The 18,372-nt window shown below is 42.4% G+C and overlaps 1 protein-coding gene across 3 annotated transcripts in view; it reads right to left on the bottom strand.

The window, feature by feature from the left end:
* Positions 1-13,248, bottom strand: part of pld1b (phospholipase D1b) — a 41,653-nt gene extending 28,405 nt beyond the window's left edge. For 2 of the 3 annotated variants that reach the window (XM_011488631.4, XM_020712449.3), the window contains exon 1: positions 13,144-13,248. The gene's annotated coding sequence lies outside the window, so the exon portion shown is untranslated. Of the gene's footprint in view, positions 1-4,789; positions 4,814-13,143 lie in introns of those variants that run through there. The other variant, XM_004080805.5, reaches the window with a different exon arrangement.
* Between the last annotated feature and the right edge of the window lie 5,124 nt (positions 13,249-18,372).

Raw genomic sequence — 18,372 nt, 5'->3', positions numbered from 1 at the left:
ACCCGACTGGACGTGACCAGAAGCTCCTGCATCAAGGCCTGAAAACACCTTTCAACTGCCACCGAGTTTCCACAACAAACACTGGACTCCTGAATGTAGACAGACACTTTACAGAAACTGGGCTTCAAAATAAATCAAAACACAAAAACGAAATAAAGCTGTTCTCTTAAATGAATGATGTTTTGGTGTTCCTAACATGTTCTTGTAGCATTTTCTCATAATGAAGGACATATACAAAGTAGCATTACTGAGTATTTCTCTATTCAAATCATATAGTGAATCAGGAGCAGATAAAAAAAATGCAGTTTGAACAAACTCTCAGTTGGGAAATAGAAAAGGAAATGGGTAAGCCAAAGTCTCCCCGATCTGCTCCATTCTGATTCATCCACTGTCAGACAAATAGATCTGGAATCTGGATCTAAACTGTACAGCTGGATGGCTCTGATATTGCTGGTCGATTTAGTTGCAGCGTTTATAGGTTGGGATGTGGGGGGCTGTAAGCCAGAGGGAGAGTATGTAAACAAAGTATGATGGGATATCAGCGGAGACTTACTTCCACACCAACAGCCCACAAGTCAGAGGTGAATTTCTAATGAACTCCCGATGCTCTGCAGAATCTATGGCCAAGAAAAAGACACAAATTTGTTTGATTTGGGCTAAAAAAGGTAAATTCTTAATTAAAAGACCACTGGGAAGGCTTTGAAAATAGATCAGAAGCTGATCAGAGTGGGACTTAAGGTCTTTAAAGTTCAAGTTGAGGGAAACACAAAATTGGCTCGTAGATAGAAAATCAAAAACTGTTGTTGAATTTTACATCAAAACACAGCCTTGTGATTTAAAGTAGACTTTGCTGTAAAATAACCAGAACCAGAACCTTTTCACTGTGAGGTGAAAGTGCCAACCACTACACCAAAGCATGAACTTTTGCATTTGCAGAGAGGTCAGACATGAAGTGTGAGGATTAGGTTGATCTGCACATCTATGGGGTTTGTTACATGAGTGAACCTGAAGCTGACTTAAGGATGTCAAACACGGCTGTTTGGAGGATAAATAAGAAAAGAATCTGCAACATGCAGAAGCTATTTTAGAAGGCGGACACCACCTTAGATAAATATCTCAATCTGCCAAAACGTGAACGAAATCTCTCACAGACACATTCAGATTGTCTTATCAGACATTCATCAATCATTATCACTTCCCTGCAGCTCAGATGAGTTCTAAAGAAGGCCCACATTTACGTAACACTTTAACAAAAAAAGCCATCTTCAGAATCCGGTTGAACCTGTAGGAATGTTTGACGCAAGACTCCATTCAGCTTGGAAACTCATTCCTAACATTCCCACAGGTGAGTAAAACTTTCCAGACGTGCCCCCCAGAGCTGCTGGGGCACTCAGATTGGAGTCTCCGCCCACATGCCCCGCCCAACCCAACACATCACTGCAATGACGGCAGTCCGGAGCTGCTCACTTTGTTCTGTGTGCTGATGAAAGACTTCAGCCCGCCTCCGTACTCCGACTGAGGAATCATTCCACACAAAGAGCTTTTCATGACTCAAGCCGATTCTATGAGCGGGGCTCCACACTGTCAAAGGTAAAGGGAGGAGCCTTTACAGGAGGGAGACATTTTAAAACAAGCTGGTATCTGGTGACGAAACTGTTCAAGATCCTCACTGCAGAGGAGCAAAGGAAAACTCGGGTTCTGTGTCACTCTTGGAGGCAACATCTGAGACCTGGTTGTGAAAGACGAAGAAGCAAACGCCGTCCACGGACCTGTCTGTAGTCCTGTGGACCACGCTGGGTTCTCCTGGTATCGTTTATGCTTGGGCCTGCTGACAGCCTCCAGGACACGCCCCTCTGACAAACACCAGGAAACTTCAGATGACAATCCAGAAGTAAACAGGTGCACGGCATGTGGAGGTGCTGTGCATCAACATCCTGATTTCAGAAAAGGCTAGTTAAAAAACAAAGGACAACCTCTTGAAAAATTTAATGAAAGTGTTACAACTAGATCCTGGAGCTTTATTTGGTTTGTCATCAGGCAGCAGCCACAGACCCAACGTTATGGTCCACATTCATGCTTCATTTCCTGTTTCCAACTTTTACTAATCAAAACTGGAAATAAAACCTCAAGACACCCAATCTCTGCGACAGACTGGCGACATGTCCAGGATTTCCCCAGCCTTCGCCCGCAAGTGGCCTGGATAGGCTCCAGCAGCCCCGGGACCCCGAAAGGGAACAACAGATTAGAAATTGAAAGAATAAATTAATGAATGACACTTAACCTTTTCAAAACAGATCCATGAACGTCTTTGTTTTCCTCGTCTGAGCTGGATGGCTCCGATATTGCTCGCCAATATCGCCATGCAAAATCACATTTTTTGAGCTTTTACATTTATTATACTGTTCATTCCGCACTATAAACAACCCCAAAACAGTATTTTGATCCATTCATGTATTTGAGTATTCCTTCAAAACTCTACACTCTGAGCACCAGCCCCTCCCAACCCACAAAAACGAGTGGGATCTCACATTGGGATGTCACAAAGTGAGAAACAGCCCCTTCCAGGAAGAGTGTGTGCTGTCAGCCCCGCCCCCAGGCTAACACCAACACCGACTTTCTCCACGGAACTAGCGTAGTTCGGCAAAACGGTTTTATATTCTATGCACAATATGAACATCCATCTTTGCAAAAGTTTTGATGTTGTTTGTTTTTTCTGGGCGACACGCAGACACGCTGCTGAGGCTGGCTCTAGGATGACGTCATGAAATGGGCGGGGTGAAAGGCGGAGCCTCAGAGATCGAATCGTCTTCAGTCCGGGTCGGAAAATGAACTCAGAAAATAACTCATATTTAATTTCTTTGGACATTGTTTACTCTGAAAGGCTTGATAACATCATGATATAGGACTTTTAACAGAAGTATCTTCCTTCACACTTTCTTCAAGCTTGTCAGAGTTTACAGAGCGAAGCAAACAGTCTGTAAATCTTTGAGAAATCGTGTCTGAAGAAGCACAAAATATGAATTTCCAGCTGCTGTAAAACATAAACATGTTTAGAGATAAGTGTGGAACATTTACACACACGAGTGCACTGAAGTGACTTCCTGTTCAACATCAATAAAGTGCATTACCCTATTGCACGGCCGTCCGCTACAACATCAATTATAAATTATTCCTATGCCGTTAAGAACATAAACACTTAGCCTGCAGCTGAAATACTCGATTATCTCCAATAGGTGCTGCTCAGCGTGAAACGTTGTTTTCAGCATGGCAGCCATGCCGCTGTTGAATGGAGATACAGAGATGTTGATGTCTTCTACACCTGGTGAAGGTGATGCACTGAAGCTGCATCGCCTGTGTCTACCAAGAAAACTCCCAGAAAGGTGAAACTGCATCCGTTCATCCAAGCTGGAATTCGAAGTGACATTTCTGCTTTCATTACTGGGATTCTCATCACCAAGAAATATTCATGTGCACAAAAACTGATTTATATATGCTAAACTGTGAAGCTGCACAAAAAGAAATTCATACAACCTGCACTGGTAGGGAGTCCACCACACAGGTGGGAGCTTTAGTCTGTGGGGGGAGAGCTGAAGACCCCAGAGAAACCTACAGGCAGGATCTGAAGTGGGAATGTGAAAACCACAGAACAGCTGTCATGACATGAACTCCCAACTTCCTTCAGATCACAGCTCAGCAGGAAACCTGTCAAAGGCTGGGCGTCTTTAGGAAACGGCTGATTTAGATGGAGTCCTTTTAAAAATACTTTTTCTTCAGGCAAGTATGTGGAACATGACTGAAAAACTGAAAACTGTAAGAATCCAGCTAAATTTAGAAGATAACGACACCTAGTGGTCACATCCATGAACTACACCTCCAGACCATCAGAGTTTAAAATCCAGGCTCATTCATTCTTTTCTACCATCAATGCTACATTAACAGGATTTAAACACTTTTTAAAAATTACTTTATACTCTTCCGTTCAAATGGGAATCAGCTTCTACCGGTCCACACAGGTAGTGTGCTATCCAAGACACGTTCACGTTGGGAGTGGGGTCATCTGGAACCCACGAGACGGCATGCTGAACGTTTTTTGTTGTAATGATTTTTGATTTTCACTAATGTCCATGACAGACATGAAATCCTGTCCAGCTTTGTCATGGTAGGGAAAACACGTCATTGTAAGGGTGGGGTCATCTAGACCCCACAAGATAGCACAAGGAGTGGTTTAGGCAGAGATTTTTATGCCGGATGCACTTCCTGACACAACCCTGTCTGGGCTGGGGACGGGCACAGGGTGGTCCAGACCTGGGCCTCCTTGCGGCTACATAGTTAGGCAGCAGCCTGAAGGGTTTTGCCCAAAGACCCTCACTGGATGAATCTCATCAAGGTCCCTGGGAATTGAACCCTGATTCCCCCCTTGTGTCAGTCCTGCTTAACCAACTGAGTATAAATTTTATATTTATAAAATCAGATTCAGCTGAAGTTCCTACCATCTCTCACAGGGAGGGAAAAACCGCTTGTGGAATTCCAACATGCATATTTCAACTTTAATGATCTTTTTCTTTAACAATAAACAAGGCACAGGATTAGAGGGCGTGTCACAGCACTGTTCAGATCCTTTTCCCCGTGGGCCTGACTCCCCTACACAGCGGTCACCTCAGCAGAACCTTTCTACCTGAACTCCCTCATCCAGGCCTACACCCCCCCCTCCTGAACAGCAGCTGCTGCTCAGCAGAAACACTGAAATGAGCTCCCGAAGGCTACAGCACGGCTGACAGAATCCACAAACCTGTAGATCACCTGTTCCTCTGCTTCCTGTGAAAAACGCCACTCCTCGAGTCCAGCAGGGATTTTCCTGGCTACACTAAAACAAGAATGCAAGTCTGACTCGGTTTATGAACCGCATTTGTAAGAGTTCACTTCAGTTACGGTGTCTTCCGACTACAGATGACTGGAAATGAAGCATTCAGGGCAGAGCAGTCGGGCAGAAAACCCAGACTTTCCAGTTGAGGAGGAGCACCACGCCTTCCCACGAGGAAGCAGGGAGAAAAACTTTTGGTCATTAAAATAGTCAACTGATGCTGTTCGACACACAGAGCATTTCAATGGACAAAGTTCAGACAAAATCCAGCAGAAATGCTCCAAAAGTGAAAGAGAGCAAAGGTCTGAGAGCAAGTCTGACTGCAGGGCTTTTAGCTCACGCCTGTTTCATTGCAGCATGTTATACAATCCACTTATAACAACACTTTATGCATTTACAGAGTTTAAGAGATTTGTTCAAATTAAACTATTAAAACGCACCATATTAAACACTAATTTTAATGGAAATTCATAGAATAGTGAATTTTTTTTATTATCAAAAGACATTTTTAGATCAAATGTAAATCTTTTCATTACTTCTTGGATGTAGCCCCATGAAACAACCAAAAATGTTACAGCTCAAATGGATTTTATTCTTTTATATATATTCGACATCAAATCAAACTTCATGAATTGACTTTTAAGGTATTTCTTAAACAGGATGAATCAAAACGCATGATCTAATAATAAAGACCCACTCCAATCACCTTTGGATCTACTATCAAAGTGTTCCCATTGGTCTTTTATTCATGATTATTTCATAATTTTTAGCTTAAATAAAAAGAAGTATGTGGTTTTCTAGAATATAGTTTCTTCAGGAGCTTCTGGAGAAATTCACCTCTGAGGTGTGGGCAGGCGGGACTGTTGGTGCGGAGCAAACCCAACCCCCACTTCCCGTCACCCATAACAGAGTTTCTGAGTATACCAATATCACTACCTGCGCTCTCCTGCTAGCTTACAGCCCCTCACAACTCAAAGCTAACATTAATGGTGCAACAAAATGGCGAGCAATATCAGAGCTACCCAGCCGTAGTTTTTGATCCAGATTCCGACTCAGACGATGAAAACTAAACGTACATGGATCTATTTGTCTGCACGTGGATGCATCAGAATGGAGCACAGCAGGGAGCTTGTTGCAGCGTGTTTTCTATGTCACAAGCTCTTTCTCAATTATTCAAAATGATTAGAATAAAGAAATACTCAAGAATGCCATTTTAATCGTATTTCTCTTAATGTCCTCAATCATTACAAAAAAGCCTCAAGAACATGTTAAAAGACCGTTTTATTGGAGTAGGTCTGTAACCCTTGTGCTATCCTAGGCACTTTATCATTGGGAGTTGGGTCATCTAGACCCACTAGACGGTGCTCTGAACCTTTTTTCTTCAATGATTTGTGATCTTCCCTGGTGTCCATGGATTACATGAAATCTTTATCCACCTTAGTTTGTCATGGTAGGGAGAACACGTCAATGGAAGGGTGGGGGCATCTAAGATAGCACAGGGGTTAATGATGAAGAAAACATTGATGTTGGCGCATTGTTAGCTGCAGAAACGTTGATAGCAGTTTTGATAGGTTTGTAAAGATTTGCATCTTCGGTGCAGAGGGAGGAGCTTTAGACCTGGATGGGGAGTTCAGGGAGGAGGAGGAGGAGCCACAGGAAGTCATAAAGGTGTTTATTTCCTCAGGGATTTTTGACCCACATTTGCAAAACAAATCCTCCCTAAAAAAATAATTTTATATCAGTTGCAAAGTGTGTGAATGTGAAACAACTGTGTGAAGACTCAACTAAACCGAACTTTTGTTTTATCTATATAGTCTAAATTACAACTGGGAACGTCTCACAGAGATGAAGAAAGACTAAGTAAACATGTTAAACCTAACAGAAATAACATTTAAAAATCAATTAAATTGATTTGTTTACCAGTTATGCATCTGAAACTCCCACATCTTTCCTCAGCATTTATATTCATTTAGTTTTAGTTTCCATGGAGAGACGTTGCTCCTTTTTGTAAAAAAATAAAAGCAGTCAACTGGCAGGTCTCTGCACACAGAGTCAGGTGTGTTGCAGACATCAGTCGCTACAGTCATACAGTGAAGCCCAACTCTGCTATGGACAGAGTTTGTAAGAATACAAGTTAACAACACACACACACACACACACAGAACGGTGAGTCTGGAGCAGAGAGGAAGTCATTTTCTGGACGGAGAGAGAAGAACTTCCTCCAGACTGTTTGTGAGATTCTGATGGATTCAATCAGCTACAGACGTTCACCAGAGCAGCTGTCTGAGATTATACATTTAAATTAATCTGGATTAGAGTCAGACCCACTTTATGTCGTTTAAATGTTTGTTTATATAGTTGACAGGTTACGAGTTTGATTTATTCTGTAATAAACATAAGCACAATATATCTATATCATCTTTACCCGTTTACTTCTGTTCTACAGCTAATCTTTCAAGTTCAGAGGAAACCTTTAGTTTTCATATGGAATAATTATGAAAAGGTTAAATAAGGTACATGTCTGTTTCATTGACTTGTGAAAACTCATCAGAAAGTTTGACAAACTAATCTTTTTTACAGTAACGCAGTAGCTACTTTTGCTGGTGACTTCTATGAAACTGTAAGTCAGTTACTAGATTGTTTCCTTTTAAGTAACCACAGACTTTTTGAAATAACTTTCCACACATCGATCGTTGGGCCACAAACAGTCAAGTGACATTAATGAGGATCTTCATCTAACTCTAGTTGTTGGTCCTGACCAGTATGCATAACTACAGCCGTCAAACCACACTCACTTCTGCATTTCTTAAAGGGAAATAATGATAACATCATGGTGATGCAGACTAAGCCTCACATCCGCCTGTTCTGATTCACGACTATATTAGCTGACAAAATTGATAAGAAATCAGTCCAAACGAAGGACCTCAAGATTTTTTAAAGAGGACTAATGCTTCTTTTGAAGCGGAGCAGCACGTGCTGATAATTCATAAGGCAACGTGAATCACTAACAGCAAAAAAAGAGCCAACATGTTCCCTTTTATTTGCTGGTTTACTGAACAACAAATGTACATATTTATCCTGATTTCCCGACCTGTTGTGATGGTTCATGAAGCAAAAACATTTGAGAAAATACAAACGTTCATCCTGACGGCTTCCTAGCTACTTTTTAGCAAAACAAAACATGTCATAAACGCATGACTGCACTTTGACAGCACCTGTTCCTTTAAAAACACTGAACACTTTGTGAGTTTGTGTGACTCAGATGACAGATTCATATCCTCATGGCGCTGAATCAGAAGGCGTGTCTTTGTTTACTATCGGATCTCCTGACAGTCGAGAACAGGACTCGCTTCAGGATCCGTCAAACCAGTGGGACAACAGACGGCCTGTGAGCTCCGTGAGCGGAAATGCGTTTGGCGTTCAGCCCCCCCCCCACAACTCAACGATTGTACCCGCTGGAGGAAGCTCATCAGCTGTTCAACACAACTCTGCTGTTCACTACATGAACACAAGTTTCCATCCCCAACTCTCCCTTATGCCTTTACTCTAAAGAGAATTATTTTTACAATCTAGTACATATTCAAACGTTATCCTCCACTTCCATTCAGTTCCACAACTCAGAACATTTCAAGCTCAGCCCCTTAAACTACAAAGTCAAAAGAAATAAGAACGTAGAAGAACTGCTCATCTGATGGTGAACTACGATGAGTTCATGGAGATAATTCCCGCTCCAGCCGAAGGTGAAACCAGGAGCAGCTTCTCTGGGACATGTGGAGGTAGAGGTGTGACCTCTCAGTCTGATGGAGTTCTGACTGATTTCACAGTTTGCTGTATAAAGACAGCCTCCATGGAGGTCAAAGGTCATGACAACAGCAGTTTGAAAGCAAGGATGTGAATATCTATTTTTTTTAGTATAGGGATTTTTTTGTTGTTTTAGCAGGACTCAAGCAGGAGTCAGTATTTCATGATCAGGGGTTATGATTAACGAGAATACTCAATATACTTTAGTGTTACCTAAATATCATTTAAATCAAATGTGGATTTTTCCTAAACTTGAATTAGCAGCAGATGGAAGCACAGTTTTGTCCAACAGATAAAAGTGATAAATTTGGACAGTAAATCATTTATGTGTGCAGACATTTCTGTCTGCATAAAGGCATGCCGCTGAGCAATTCTTGCTATTCTTTGGTACATTCACATTATCCTGATGACCGATTTTCCCCTAAAGATTCTCAGCTAACGCTACAAACGCATGTAGTAACCAAACGAGGCGTGACAGACAACTGCTGTCATCTCAGCGAGTGAAGAACTGTAAATGTAATCATTATGATGACAGAACAGAAGCCTTTTTCCTTACCATGCAGACACGAGCAGAGCATTCGATTGTCTCGATAAGAGAGGCCACAGAGCAGGTCAGCCACGTCAGGCTGCAGGGATGCAAACATGCAAAGGCTCGGAGACGTCTGCATTCATATCATAAGCACACTTATGATAAACCAGCAGGAACTATAGAAAAATACATTCTAATTGGTATTTTTTTTGTGGGATCTGGTACTAAATGTCCTGGATGACCCATCTATTGTGTCCTCAGTGAAGGCTTTTTCCAGTGAGGAGGGGAGCCACCTTTTGACCCAAATGAGGACCACTCAGGTTCTTCAATGTGGCAGAAACCCAGTAAAAACGAACCCCAAAGGAACCAGGGCGGTCCTGTGGTACATCAGGTTCACTCATGACAGCTGCACATTCGCCATCATGTCACCATCAGCTGTTAGAACGCAGTGGAAGAGAACTCAAGTGTTCAATGAGGATAAAGAGGGGATGCTGAGGCTCATGGAGTGCAGGCGCCTCCCACTTTCTGTATGTTGCCTTCAGATGAGCCAAATGGTGGAATGTGTTTCCATGACCAAGCGGCTGCAGACACGTCCATCAGCACGTGCTGAAAAAACGCAGATGCAGAGCCACTTCTGGAGACATGTCCTCTGGTGGGACGAATCACACCCCCTCATCTAAAAATTGATGGAGCTGTCTGGGTTTGGTGGTTCCCATGGGAACCATACTTGTCTGCCAGTTTGATGGAGGGGGGGATTACGGTATGAGGATGGGTTGGGGGTTATAGTTCCAGGGAAACATACTCTTAAGGCCTCAGCAGCAAAGAGGGGGCCGACTTTGTCTTAAACCATATTATTATGGGATGTCGCTTCAATTTAAATGTGTGCAAAGGCAGAGGAGGGAATACTTTGAGCAGTACACTGCATCTACATGTAGAGATACTGAAACATACATTTAGGAAAAATAATGAAGAGTTCTAGCATTTGGTAATTGCAAATCTATTTTCTTTTACTATTTGTCCATAAATGCCATTTATTTGAATCCTGTGAATATTATTTATTAGGACTGAATGGATCCACAACTACAGTCAATCACTGTTTAGACTGAAGACTCCAACAAACATGTGCATCATTCAGCAGCTTATTGGGGCATTTTTGGCACATTTATAATAATAATAATAATAATGGACGCTCAAAGTTCTTACAATGTGTCCATTATTCATTCATACTTTGTTCTACAGCTAATCCCTTCATACTTGACAGAGGCATGGCAGCCAGTTCACGCCTACGGTCCCTCTGACCATCACCGGGACTTTCATACACATTCACACACCAGTGGAGCCATGTTAAGGGCATGGAGGGGGAAGTGTCTTGCCCAAGGACACAGCGACAGTAGGCTGGGAGGTGCGGGGATCGAACCACTGACCCTTCGATCGTTGGACGACCTGCTAAACCGCCGGAGTCACTGCCACCTGAGCCATCTGCACATTAGGTTTCAGATAAGTGACTGAAATCTTATGCTACGTTCACACTGTGCTCAATAAAGAGCGTTTGAGCCACTACATCCAAAGAAAAGTCTACGTAAACGCGCGTAAAACTCTCACGTTCCCATGTCACTACGTTTAATTTGGCTTTCGGGCTCCACCTACAAAATGCGCGGCCATTGAAAGCGCATTAAAAGTTAAACCGGTTGAACTTTGCCCAATCAGGAACTCGGCTTTGGTAGTGACGTATGGGTGGCGTCCTTTTCAAAACACTGAAGTACCAACCGTTTGTAAATTACTTATGAAGGAGAAATGAATGTGCTTAGTGTCCAGCAGGAATTTTATGACACCAGGTCTTTGGGTTTGATGTGGAAATCGAGTTGTGAAAGAATAAGCCTGGAGCGAGATTCACCAGATTTGCACCACTTTGTCATTTCACACCAAACCTCTTCCAACTGCTATACATGCGTTGGTATGGGGCAATCCAGTGCATTCTTGAACACACGCCACACATGCGCGGCGTGAATGTAGCATCACAATAGCGTGATGTAAGGACCATCAGAGAAAATACACCACAAAAACATATAGTGAGTGACAAAAAGCTTTCCGCAGAGCAGACAAGCCAGCGGCCTTTAGATCACACAATTTTCTCTTTGACTCTGAGCGCCGCCACGTCACCTGTCAGCCGCATCAAAACTTTTTCCGCTTCAGGATATTTAATTTCCATGGAAAGTGAAGCAAACGTTTAGGAGTGCAGAGGAGCTTTTGTGACCTTTTCCGCTTCCCTGCAGGCGGAAGTGTTGCAGCTTCTCCAACCTGCTGAACATTGACTGCTATTTGCTGCTGATTAGATTGATTACAGCCTAGAACAACCCACCACGCCCGCTGCCCTCTGAGCTTTCAGTCCGTCATGACTGTGTGGGTTTGTCTCAAAAGCACATAAGCACACACCCACAAAGTCAATTAGGAGCTGCTGTTTGCTGAAAGAGCCATTACATACAGGACTTTACAATACCTGAAGAAGCACTGATCCAATAAACTTGGTCTCTGAGGACAGCAGAGGAGCAGGCCTGAAGCTGGAGGCCGGCCTTATGAACTGAAACATAGTCAACCATATTAGAGAGACCAAGTCCAGCTGACTTTACATACACCGTCAAGACTGCGGTGAACTTTGAAGAATGAAAATTCAGTTTTTGTGTTTTTCACATGTTCTTGTGGGCTTTTGTCTTCCTGTAAAGGACACATGTAAAGAAAATTAAGATTAAAGTTGCGTTTCTGAGTATTTTCTTTATTCAAATTGTTGTGAATCAGGAAAGGATGAAAAAATGCTGTTCCAGCTGTAGGCGCTTCTATCAGCATAGACCCTTTGACGGGCATGGAGTACTAAACATTATGGTCATGTCAGAACAAACAAGACTCGCTTAAATTCATACAAAAATAAGCTTTCATTTGACATCATTTGTGTTTGAAAAATGATCAAAATTTTGTTCTGAATTATTCTCCAAACCATAAAGAGGGACACTTTGTTGTTCAGGTACATAAATGTTTTTCTGTCTTTGAATAAAAGTTCATTTTTATTCAAAAACGGGTAAAGTGATCAATTATCCTGCTACAGCATTGAAACATCTCATGTCCAAAACATTTTCTCTGATGATGTGCAGCAAACCTCAGCTCCTCCTGCACCTAGAACCAAAGTACCAAAGCCCAGATTCAACGGAACAGAGTTTTCTTTAGACCTGGTTCTTCTAATCCTCAAACCTGCAGTGACTTCAGACCACAATCTTCTGCAGCAACATGTCAGCCGTGTTGCAAGTCAGGTGATGTGTAAGACCTGAGCGGTGACACCAACCAGGCGTTTGGAAATGTTAGGTTCGGCTGACTGTTCAGTTAGAACCACGAAGTCTCGCAGACTAACAAGCTTCGAAACAGAACAAACAGACAAACAGAAACACCTACGACGGTAAACCAGGCCAGACTGAGCGCTGGATCATCATGCGGCGCGCAGACACTCAGAGATGACCTGCTGATAAGGAGGAAGTGGTTTGGTTGTTTTTGGTGTAGAACACCAGGGAGCGAAAAGAGGAAGAGACGCTGACTGAGGCGGCCGCTCCGCGTACGGTACAGGTCTGACCCGTTCCCTCCCGGAGCCGCTCCTGAACCCGTTCCAGGCCCGACCGTGGCCCCTGAAGACCATCTGGAAGAATTCGCATCAATGCGGGCCATACACTAGCTCCGTGCGCGCACGCGCCAGCACACCACTACTACGGGGAGCGTGCGTGCGAGGATGCTTTCACTGGTCAATTAGAGAGCGCTCCCCCGCGTCAAACTTCACAGCACGACCGTGTTGGAGGCGTTGACGCACGCGTGGCTCCATCACGGAGGAAACTTTACCCAGACAAACCCCCCAAACAAGAAGAAGGCGTGCACGCGGCCGCGCGTCCACTTTTCACAGCGAAGAAAACGATCTTACCTCAAGAGAAACAGCTGCCGCTCTGATGACCGAGGCGCAGTGACGGGTAACAAAACCACATGATTTACGCACAATCTGCGGGGGCTGCTTCCTGCGGCTCTGCTGCCAAAATAAAAGAGCGAACACGCTGCTGAGGAAAGCTGCGCCTTTACGCACAGCTCCAACAGTTTAGCTCTAAAATCAAATTAAACCAAATGCATCTCAGAACAGCTATGAGCAGCTTAGTGAGATAATTAAAAATCTAAGTTTTAAAACTGGTTCTAAGCAGTATTCACAGCTTTTGTTGGGAAATATTTCAGAAATGTGATTTTTCTTCTTCAAAAAATAATGTGTTTTTCAAAATTATTCAAAAATAGGTGCTGATGAACTCGTTGTTTGTCAATCTGATTAAGATTTATTGACACATAACATTGTAAAATAAAAATATAAATTATTTTCAAAGCTAAAAAATAAGGAGCTTAAAATGTTTAAAAATGAATCAATTACTTCATTTAAAAGTTTTGTGTAAAACGTTTTTTTGTGAAACATTTAAAATTGAAACACATACTGATTGGTGTTGATGATATAGGCTATTTTCAAATTATCTTTGTTAAAATTGAACCAAGAACATTACTTGTCCTGTAGGTTAAAGACATCAGAAAATATTAAAATTTTCAAATTTTACAACACTAAGCTACAATACTTATACTTTGTTTTATACAACAATTCTGTGCCACATTTTCCTTGACATTTTTGTTTGTAAATTAAAATAAAATGCTGATACAGGATGGAAACAAAGTTAATAATTCAAATAAATATTCTGACCTACGGAAGAGGATTAGGGCCATGGACAATGAATCAACAGGGTGAAATAAGTGTATATGAGTCACACACTGAAGCAGAAAGACAAACTAAATTTCTAATTTGATAATGTCAGTAGGAGCTTTTATTGTGAAGGACTACATCCGGTGTGTGATTTCTGATGTTTGGTGGCTGGCATTTGGACAGAGAACACGCCAGTGGTTCCTCAAAGGAGGCTGTTGCCTGTTAGATCAAGGTTGTTGCTGACAATGTTATAAAGATACTGCGCATGTGCAGCGAAAGCATGCAAATATATCTTGTATCAACGCTGGGATTTTGCATAAGCGACTTAATAAAAAGTCACGCGTGTAACTTTCACACTGCACGCGCGTGACAGCGCGCAGATGCATACCTTAAAGCAGGGCGCTTAGCGCCAGCTGCCTCTGGTTTACATCATGTGGATGCTGCACACAAACATGAAAGGGATGGAGGAGTGCGCCTCCTGGAGCAGCGAGGAGCTGCAGCGCATAATCACTGTCCATAGAGGAGAGGAGAGGAGAGGAGAGGAGAGGAGAGGAGAGGAGAGGAGAGGAGATGAGAGGAGAGGAGAGGAGAGGAGAGGAGAGGAGAGGAGAGGAGAGGAGAGGAGAGGAGAGGAGAGGAGAGGAGAGGAGAGGAGAGGAGAGGAGAGGAATTAGAACTCCCAGATTAACTGCAGAATATTGAGCCTGTTTTTAATCCCAGTTTCTTTGATGTGTTGAGTCTGACCTGGTCTGATCTGAGCATCTCATCAGAATACTGTGCTTTGATTAAAGGAGAAACTGTCATTTCTGGTAAAGTCTCACAGCACAGCAGTAAAATGTTGGCCACAGTATCCACAGTACAGCACACAGTACAGGAAGACGCTCTAAACTATTAAGGTACTAGGAGACAAGATAAGTATTTTGATGACTTTTCAACATCAGAACATCTACTGTAAAACATCAGGAGACGAGTGTCGAGGCAAAAGAAGCAAAAGTTCATTCTAACTCCATTTCTGTATTTTTAAATATTTGCAAACACAAGTTCAATTCAGTTTATGTACAAAGCATCAATTCACATTCAAGGTTGTGCCTAACTGATGAAAAAAAACGTGTTGCATTCCAAAGAATCTTACCTCAACCAAAGAGTCTTAAAGAGGACTGAACCAAATATGCAAGAGTCCAAACATGAATTATGACATGAAAAAGAATCCTGCATGGAGCCTGAAGGTAATGACAAGACAACAGGGCCCGGCCCGCTCCTCCTCCCTTAAAGGCTGTGCCATTTATTATGTTTTCTTAATGGAAACACTAAAAGGAATTAGAAAAAAGAAAGTTCTTTTCCTTTTTCAAAATAACCAGTTTGTTGCCTAACGCATCATCATCAACGTCATCCATTTTCTCAGCTGGGGTGGCTGGAGCCTATCCCAGTTACTGCCGGGTGAAGGCGGGAACAGTTGTTTAATGTAATAATTAACCAGTTGTTAAATGAAATACTGAGCCATGGTAATAACACGTCTCAACACGGGGAATGATTTACATGATTAATCAGAAATGTACAACATAAAAATCACTTAAAAACATGTTGTAGAAGTTGTTTTAATCTGTGTTAAACGTTTTTCTCAAGGAGTATTGCGTCTAAAAAGAGGAGCATTTCCCAAACCAACGTATCCTAAGTCCAATTACAAAGGGGGGCGGGACGAATAGTGTCCCTGACGTCTCAAACCCGGTTAAGCATTTCTTAGGGCTCCTGCAGCGTTAGGGGTGGACCTGAAGAGCCTACAGACTTGACCTGAGCAGGACCAGTATGAAACAAGTTGTTAAAGAACATGGGACTTGTGGCTTTAAAGGGACCTTAGCTTTCCTATTTGTGTAACTACAGCAATTGTGATACCTACTTTGTGGTATTTAAAAAAAAAAAAAAAGATATTAAAATCACCAAAAGAAAAACCTGTGTTTAGCATCAACCAGAACTTTCATTAAACCATTCAGAAACAGTCAGAAACCTGGGCGTTGTTTTCCACTCTAAGCTAACTTTTATCCCACATATAAAACAGGTGGTTAAAACTGGTTTTCTATCATCTTAGAAATCTGGCTAGGGTACGCCCACTACTCTCTCTTGCTAATATGGAGATGCTAATGCATGCTTTTATCATGAGTAAAATAGATTACTGTAACGCCCTGCTTGCTGGTCTTCCAAAAGCCAACATTAGGAACCTTCAGCTTCTCCAAAATTCTGCTGCACGATTTCTTACAAAGACCAGGAGGGGGGCTCACATCACCCCAATTTTAAAATCGCTGCATTGGCTCCCCATATGCTTCAGGATTGATTTTAAGATACTTTTAACAGTTTCTAAATATCTTAACGGTCTTGCGCATTCTTATCTATCAGATCTTTATGAAGGTATGAACCGTCGCGGACCCTGAGACCCTGAGATCCTCTGGCACTGGTCTGTTGACCATTCCAACTGTAAAAACCAAAACATACGGAGAGGCATCGTTTCAACACTATGACCCCGTTTATGGCACAGTCTGCCAGAGGACCTGAGAGCCGCAGAGAGCATTGAAGTTTTAAATAAAAGGCTAAAGACCCATCTTTTTAACCTGGCTTTTAGCTCATTTTTTACCACTATTTATTTAGTTGTTTTATTTATTTTTATTTATCCGTTTTATCCTTTTTTTTTAATGAACTTACACTAGATTTTAATTTATTACTTTAATTTTAATTTACGTTATTTCACAGTTTTATTGTTTATAGCTTTTATCAATATGTTTACTTTTCCATTTTCTTTTTATTAATTATTCATTTATTTTTATTCCGGTGCTTCCTCAGCTGGAACCCCTCCCTCTGGGTCGGCTAATGTTCAGCCACTGCGGCTCTGGATGGGGACCTGCATCACCTCTTTGCTGTGGTGGAGCGGTCCCCACTGTGATGCTGCATTTGGCCGATTGTGCGGCTGTTCACATGGAGGGAGGTTCCAATTATCAGCGTTTCCAACATCTTGTTTTCGTGCTCAGCCTGTTTCTATTTCTCATTGGGGGTGGGAGATGTGGGGGGGATGTGTAGGTACAAGCGGGCGGGGGGGGGGGGGTATTTTTATTTATTTATTGATTTTGTGCTTGTTTATTCTAATTTTTTTACTTGTTTTCATATTATTTATTTTGTTCTTTTTTATGTAAAGCACTTTGTGTTATACTTTCATATGAAAAGTGCTTTATAAAAAAAGTTTGATTGACTGACTGAGCATTGATGTTGCAGCAAACAATTTGACTTGCTTTGTTTTAACAGGAAACAAGTCTGACATGGGTCACATCGATGCCAGTCCGTGTTTATCAGTCCATAAAGTCACCACCCCATTGGTACAAAGGCGAGCTGACACCTGGTGGTACTGTGGCAGTGACATGCTTCGCAGCGCATTACCGGATAGTGTAGCAGACACTTGTGCCCCGATAAATCTTGCCCTTACGGTGAATGTTGTAGCATTTTCTGTCGATTCATTTTTGTTTATAATATTGTTCAAATTCAAGATCAAGGAATCCCTGGCAACCTATCCAAAAGAGCAGTGCATCACAAACTGTGGGGAGATGATCCCACCTACATCGATGCTATTGGGATCCCGATAGGTGTTCCAGACGAATACAAGCTGGCAGACCAAGTTGCAGCTGTATTCTAGAACATCCCAATCTTAAGTGCACTGTTTCCTGTGACACCTAACAAGAACGTCGACAGAATTACATACATTACAATGTGCAAAGACTGGCTAACTATTCCAAAGAGATGTTCACAGCAGTCCATGAGCAGATGAGAGCAACTTCCCTCATGGCAGCCCTGGACGTGCTTCTGGCTGAGAAGGGTGGAGTATGCAGCATGTTTGGAGACTCATGCTGTACCTTCATCCTTAATAACACAAAGGGTCTATGGACATTAAGCAGGAAAATGAAGGCTCATTCTGGAGTGGACACATCAATGTGGGACCAGTGGATGATGGTGTTTGGCAGGTACAAAAACCTGATGTCGTCTATTCTCCTGTCTGTGGCAGTTTTTGCAGCCTTGCTGACCCTGTGTGGATGCTGTTGCAGTCCGTGCATCCGTGGAGTCATCTTACGGATCTTAGATGTGGCCTTCCGCGCACCGGGACAGCCTGAAATGGGGTAACTTGCTGGCTGATGTGGAGGACAGTGAAGAGGAGGACGAAAACGACACCTACCAACTCCAACAACTGTTCACTTCCCCTGACCACTCTGACCAACATGCCTAAGTGAATAAAGGACTCCTAAAGCAACACATTCTTCTGAGTGTACATTTTAACAGGACCGTGAAAATGATTAGTAGACAGAAAATTCAGAAATGAAGTTGTCTATTTATGATGTGAGAATGCAGCTGTTAGAATAATAAACAGGGAGAATATGTTCAATGTATATTTTTTCT

The sequence above is a fragment of the Oryzias latipes genome, chromosome 20 (assembly GCF_053564925.1).
Source record: "Oryzias latipes strain Hd-rR chromosome 20, Olatipes_Hd-rR_3.1".
Taxonomy (NCBI): domain Eukaryota; kingdom Metazoa; phylum Chordata; class Actinopteri; order Beloniformes; family Adrianichthyidae; genus Oryzias; species Oryzias latipes.
Note: the sequence above shows the minus strand (reverse complement) of the source record. Positions and strands in the feature narration are given on the sequence as shown.